Source organism: Rhinatrema bivittatum, chromosome 1 (assembly GCF_901001135.1).
Source record: "Rhinatrema bivittatum chromosome 1, aRhiBiv1.1, whole genome shotgun sequence".
Taxonomy (NCBI): Eukaryota; Metazoa; Chordata; class Amphibia; order Gymnophiona; family Rhinatrematidae; genus Rhinatrema; species Rhinatrema bivittatum.
In genome coordinates, this window is record NC_042615.1 from 829,830,803 (window position 1) to 829,837,544 (window position 6,742).

Genomic DNA, 6,742 nt, shown 5'->3' on the forward strand with positions numbered 1-6,742 from the left:
CTTCCCCCCATGTCCCAGCTAGTGAATGGTGTGTGGGTGAGGGGGGGGGGGGGGATGGTGAAGTCTGAGACAGCTCCCTCCCTGCATTACTAGTGAGAGGCTGGCTTCACAGACAGGGGGGAGCTGCCTGACCCTCACTCCTGACTTCCCCCATGTCCCAGCTAGTGAATGGTGTGTGGGTGAGGGGGGGGGGAGGAGGATGGTGAAGTCTGAGACAGCTCCCTCCCTGCATTACTAGTGAGAGGCTGGCTTCACAGACAGGGGGGAGCTGCCTGACCCTCACTCCTGACTTCCCCCATGTCCCAGCTAGTGAATGGTGTGTGGGGTGGGGGGGGGGGGGGAGGATGGTGAAGTCTGAGACAGCTCCCTCCCTGCATTACTAGTGAGAGGCTGGCTTCACAGACAGGGGGGAGCTGCCTGACCCTCACTCAAGCAGAGAAGCCCTTCTTACAAAGCTGAGCTAGTGAGTTAAGTAGGAGGAAAAGTAAACATACTGGTGCCAGTGTGGCTACTTAAAAAATACACTTACCAACAATCAATTACATATATTTGAACTGTGTACAGTTCCAGCCAGGACCACCTTTCTAAAATGCACAGTGATTGGCAAATTCAACATGCACTAGCATTTCAGGTGCCTGCTAACAAAAATAATAAACAAACAAGTTCTAGTCACTTGAGTGCTGATTATCACATTACTTTTTTTGTCAAGCTTCCAACTGTTTCCATTTCACATCCCCCCAACCATATTGGTAACATCAATAGATAAGAGCACAGCCAGCCAATAGGAATACATACATACATATTCATTCCTAAGTGACCTTTACTGACCTGGGAAGTGTAAACACTTTGTTTCATTTTCTGTTGGTGTTCGTTAGTTTCCAGTTCCATTTCCCATCCCCCCAACCATCACCTCAGTGGTAACCTTGGTAACATGAATAGATAAGAGGGCTGCCAGCCAATAGGAACACATATTCATTCCTAACTGACCTTCAGTGACCTGGAAAGTGTCTATTTGTATCATTTTGAGTTAGTGCCCACTAATCGGAAAAAACGATTTTTAACGATTTTTCAACGAAATAATCGTGCCAAACACGATTTTCTTCTCCTGCCACACGATTTCTATCGTTAAGACGATATGGAAAACGATTCACATCCCTATTCTAGACCTCTCATGATTTTAAACACCGCTATCATGTCTGTACTAAAATACCCTGGTGCTGTTTGTGTAAATGTATGCATATAACCTGGTTTTATGTGTGTAAATCTCTATACTAAAATAGCCTGGGGCTCAGTTTATTCTTCCTTGATATATGTTAATATTTATTTAAATAGATATTTTTGTATTTCAAGTGAATTTTAAGTTCATAACTTGTCTGTTTGCATTTACTGCATTTATACGATGTTTGTTTTGGTTTGAGTGGCTCATGTTTAAGCTCGTAATAATTTTGGGGTAGATTTTAAAAAGCATTTACTCGAGCAAAACTGGTTTTTGCTCGAGTAAATACACTTTACTCAAGTAAGTGGGCTTTTCAAAATTGCTACAATATATGCCATTGAATTGTCCATAGGATTTACTCAAGTAAGTGCACTTTACTCGAGTAAATAGCTTTTGAAAATTGCTACGATAGTATGTCACATTTACATGCGTAACTCCTTTGAAAATGACCCCCTTTAGATTTTGTAGTTTGGTTACCTTTGGTTATGTATTTATGACTTACTTGACATTTAATAAATTGAAATTCTGAAGATTTGCCAGTATAGCTTATGTTTGTATAATTCTTGGTTTTGCTATACAATCTTTTTCATCTCTTTATAAGTTTTATTGATGAAACATACAAGAGAGAACAGAAAAATAATTTATAAAAAGGATCTTTCTAAGGCAATAACACAAAGTTAAGCCTATGAACAGTTAATGTGAATCACTGTCAGGAGGTAAAGTTAAAGCTTACCTGAAGAATCCTGGAGACAATATCAGGTCTCTAAATGAAAGAAAACAAGGAGTGAGATTAGGGAAGAAGCTTTCCTGGGAAGGTCACAGAGATTCAAAGTCACTTTACAGGGGAGACAGAAGTGTGAGAAGCAAACCCCAGGTCACCAGGAGACTTCAGTCCTGTCTAACGTTTTGTTTTTGCATCAAAATCTTCCCATTCAGAGCCTCGAGGGGGAGGGAGCCAGAGTGGGTAACGCCGAGACTGCAGCACCAATGCCTCAGCCTATGCCCATCCCCTCCCCCTCCGGATGTCACCCTGACTGAAAGCAATTATTACACAAACCAATTTGAGTGGATGAAGAAGGCCCCGGCTTTATTATTAACAAAATATTAATCAACACTGTTCCGAGCCACATACACACCTGGCACCAAACTGGTGCCCCCCCGGGCTGCCAGCCATGTTACTTAGCAAGGCAGCTCCTTATGCTCTGCCCCCTGCAGTGATTTCCAATCAATAGGGCACCCAGTCAATGATGTCACCGCGCTATCATGCTCGCAGGGGTTTAGGGGTCGAGCACGCATCGTTCATCACTCTTCCCCTCCCCTCCAGCACATCCTCAATAAAAAGTCAAGGGGATCAAGTTTCTCAACACAGCCCACCTTGACATCACTGATGGGCCATTATACACGTCGGCACGCGACCCTGAGACACCTTTGTTACACCGCATGACCTGACGTGGTTTACACATAAAAGTAACGTCCCACATCAGGAGGTATCAGAGCCAGATCTGAGGATCAGAAGTAAAAACCCCAAGATCCGCTGCAGACGCTCTCACCCTCTCCTGGTTTTCCTATCATCGTCCTTTGTATTCTGAGTCCCATTCTGATTTAGCATTTTATTGTGGGATGTGAAATATTAGAAACCAAATCTTTATCATATCTAACAATGAAAACTGGTACTACCATAAATGGTAACAGTGCTTGGAGGTATTACTCAATATAATAGAAAGCGGAATGTATAATTAATTAAAAATAAATTATTAAGGTAAACAATCTTATGACCAGAAAAAACATCGCCAAGTCCGCACTTCCCAGCCCCGACTCCTCCCTCCCCCTAATTTGCAATATATCGCACGTGATAAAGCTTTAGAAAATAAACCCATAAGTTTGTACTAAAATAGCCTGGGGCTCAGTTTGTGTAAATGTATGCGTGTAACCTGGTTTTATGTGTGTAAATGTCTGTACTAAAATAGCCTGAGGCTCAGTGGGGTAGATTTTCAGACGAGCGCGAACAGCCTACTTTTGTTTGCGCTCCAGGCGCAAACAAAAGTACGCTGGATTTTAGTAGATACGCGCGTAGTCGCGCGTATCTACTAAAATCCTGGATCGGCGCGCGCAAGGCTATCGATTTCGGCGCGCGCCGATCCAGGCGCGCGCAAGGCTATCGTTCCCTTCTAGGCCGCTCCGAAATCGGAGCGGCCTAGAAGGGAACTTTCCTTTGCCCTCCCCTCACCTTCCCCTCCCTTCCCCTACCTAACCCACCCGCCCGGCCCTGTCTAACCCCCCATCCTACCTTTGTCGGGGGATTTACGCCTCCCGGAGGGAGGCGTAAATCCCCGCGCGCCAGCGTGCCTCCTGCGCGCCGGGCCGCGACCTGGGGGCGGGTACGGAGGGCGCGGCCACGCCCCCGGGCCGTAGCCACGCCCCCGTACCCGCCCCCAAAACGCTGCCGACACGCCCCCGCAACGCCGCACGCTCCGGCCCCGCCCCCGACACGCCTCCCGACACGCCCACTCCGAAAACCCCGGGACTTACGCGAGTCCCGGGTTCTGCGCGCGCCGGTGAGCCTATGTAAAATAGGCTCACCGGCGCGCAGGGCCCTGCTCGCGTAAATCCGCCCGGTTTTGGGCGGATTTACGCGAGCAGGGCTCTGAAAATCCGCCCCAGTTTGTTTAAATGTATGCATGTAACCTGGTTTTATGTGTCTAAATGTCTGTACTAAAATAGCCTGGATCTCAGTTTGTGTAAATGTGTGCATGTAACCTGGTTTTATGTGTCTAAATGTCTGTACTAAAATAGCCTGGATCTCAGTTTGTGTAAATGTATGCATGTAACCTGGTTTTATGTGTGTAAATGTCTGTACTAAAATAGCCGGGGCTCAGTTTGTGTAAATGTATGCATGTAACCTGGTTTTATGTGTGTAAATGTCTGTACTAAAATAGCCGGGGCTCAGTTTGTGTAAATGTATGCATGTAACCTGGTTTTATGTGTGTAAATGTCTGTACTAAAATAGCCGGGGCTCAGTTTGTGTAAATGTATGCATGTAACCTGGTTTTATGTGTGTAAATGTCTGTACTAAAATAGCCTGAGGCTCAGTTTGTGTAAATGTATGCATGTAACCTGGTTTTATGTGTGTAAATGTCTGTACTAAAATAGCCTGGGCCTCAGTTTGTGTAAATGTATGCATGTAACCTGGTTTTATGTGTGTAAATGTCTGTACTAAAATAGCCGGGGCTCAGTTTGTGTAAATGTATGCATGTAACCTGGTTTTATGTGTGTAAATGTCTGTACTAAAATAGCCTGGGGCTCAGTTTGTGTAAATGTGTGCATGTAAGCTGGTTTTATGTGTGTAAATGTCTGTGCTAAAATAGCCTGGGGCTCAGTTTATTCTTCCTTGAGTATATGTTAATATTTATTTAAATAGATATTTTTGTATTTCAAGTGAATTTTTAGTTGATAACTTGTCTGTTTGCATTTACTGCATTTATACGATGTTTGTTTTGGTTTGAGTGGCTCATGTTTAAGCTCGTAAGAATTTTAGATTTTGTAGTTTGGTGTCTTTTGGTTATGTATTTATTGTTGCGGTCCCAGTCAAGGCAGCCGCAACTAGGCCCTTACCTCCTTGGTCCCGGCACATCTCCGAGGGTCTGTGGCCTGTTTAGCGGCATCCCGCGGGGGGGGGACGCTGCCGAGAAGCCCTGCCTGGTCGCCTTCTCCCTAGGCGCACGCGCGCACGCAAGCCGCGCTTTTGAAGGCCGTTTCCCGCCACTGAACGCTTCGCCCTACCCATGATGTCAGATGCCGCAGCCTATGTAAGGCCACCACGGAGCCCATTACTTTGCCTTGCAATGGGGTTCCTTGCGGTTCTCTGTTGCGCCGTGCCCCGTAGTGCTCTATTGCGTTAGCGACTCCGCTCCTCCCTGAGACTTGTGTTTTCTCCATGCTCAAGTCTTGCTTTTGTCTGGCTTGCTTACTGTAACCTGTTCTGCTTCAGCTGCTGTCTGCTTCCAGTAGCCAGTCCTGCTTCAGCTCCTGTCTGGTTCCAGTAGCCAGTCCTTCCTCAGCTCCTGTCTGGATCCAGTAGCCAGTCCTGCTTCAGCTCTTGTCTGGATCCTGTAGCCAGTCCTGCTTCATTTCCTGTCTGGTTCCAGTAGCCAGTCCTGCTTCAGCTCCTGTCTGGTTCCAGTAGCCAGTCCTTCCTCAGCTCCTGTCTGGTTCCAGTAGCCAGTCCTTCCTCAGCTCCTGTCTGGATCCAGTAGCCAGTCCTGCTTCAGCTCTTGTCTGGATCCTGTAGCCAGTCCTGCTTCATTTCCTGTCTGGTTCCAGTAGCCAGTCCTGCCTCAGCTCCTGTCTGGTTCTAGTAGCCAGTCCTGCTTCATTTCCTGTCTGGTTCCAGTAGCCAGTCCTGCCTCAGCTCCTGTCTGGTTCTAGTAGCCAGTCCTGCTTCAGTTCCTGTCTGGTTCCAGTAGCCAGTCCTGCTTCAGTTCCTGTCTGGTTCCAGTAGCCAGTCCTGCCTCAGCTCCTGTCTGGTTCTAGTAGCCAGTCCTGCTTCATTTCCTGTCTGGTTCCAGTAGCCAGTCCTGCTTCAGCTCCTGTCTGGTTCCAGTAGCCAGTTCTGCTTCAGCTTCTGTCTGGTTCCAGTAGCCAGTCCTGCTTCATTTCCTGTCTGGTTCCAGTAGCCAGTCCTGCTTCAGTTCCTGCCTGTCTTCTGATTCCTGCCTGCCTGCTCCAGCCCCAGCTTCCGTGATCTCCTAAGTCCCAGTGGCCGGGCTCCTACAGGCTCCTCCCGGGGGAGTACCGGCTTCCAGGGTGAAGCTCACGTCCAGCTCTTGCCTGGTATGCACCTCTGAGAGGCTATAGTACACCTCTCCCCAGTCTGTCACAGTTCGGCCAAAGGGTCCACTAAACACTTCAGTCACAACATTTATGACTTACTTGACATTTAATAAATTGAAATTCTGAAGATTTGCCAGTACAGCTTATTTTTGTATAATTCTTGGTTTTGCTATACTGTCATCTCTTTATACATTTTATTGATGAAACATACACGAGAGAACAGAAAAAGAAGTTTTAAAAGGGATCTTTCTGAGGCAGTAACAGAAATTTAAGCCTATGAACAGTTAATGTGAATCATTATCAGGAGGTAAAGTTAAAGCTTACCTGAAGAATCCTGGAGACAATATCAGGATACTAAATGAAAGAAAACAAGGAGTGAGATTAGGGATGAAGCTTTCCTGGGAAGGTCACAGAGATTCAAAGTCACTTTACAGGGGAGACAGAAGTGTGAGAAGCAAACCCCAGGTCACCAGGAGACTTCAGTCCTGTCTAATGTTTTGATTTTGCATCAAAATCTTCCCATTCAGAGCCTCGAGGGGGAGGGAGCCAGAGTGGGTAACATCAAGACTGCAGCACCAATGCCTCAGCCTATGCCCATCCCCCCCATTCCCCCCTCCCCCTCCCCATATGTCACCATGACTTAAAGCAATTATTACACAAACCAATTTGAGTGGATGAAGAAGGCCTCGGCTTACA

At 46.6% G+C, this 6,742-nt stretch overlaps 1 long non-coding RNA gene across 1 annotated transcript in view; it reads right to left on the reverse strand.

Annotated features, from left to right (window-relative positions):
• Positions 1-6,405, reverse strand: part of LOC115082551 — a 40,076-nt gene extending 33,671 nt beyond the window's left edge. The window contains exon 1 of the long non-coding RNA XR_003854196.1: positions 6,371-6,405. This is a non-coding gene — a long non-coding RNA (uncharacterized LOC115082551). The remainder of the gene's footprint in view (positions 1-6,370) is intronic.
• Between the last annotated feature and the right edge of the window lie 337 nt (positions 6,406-6,742).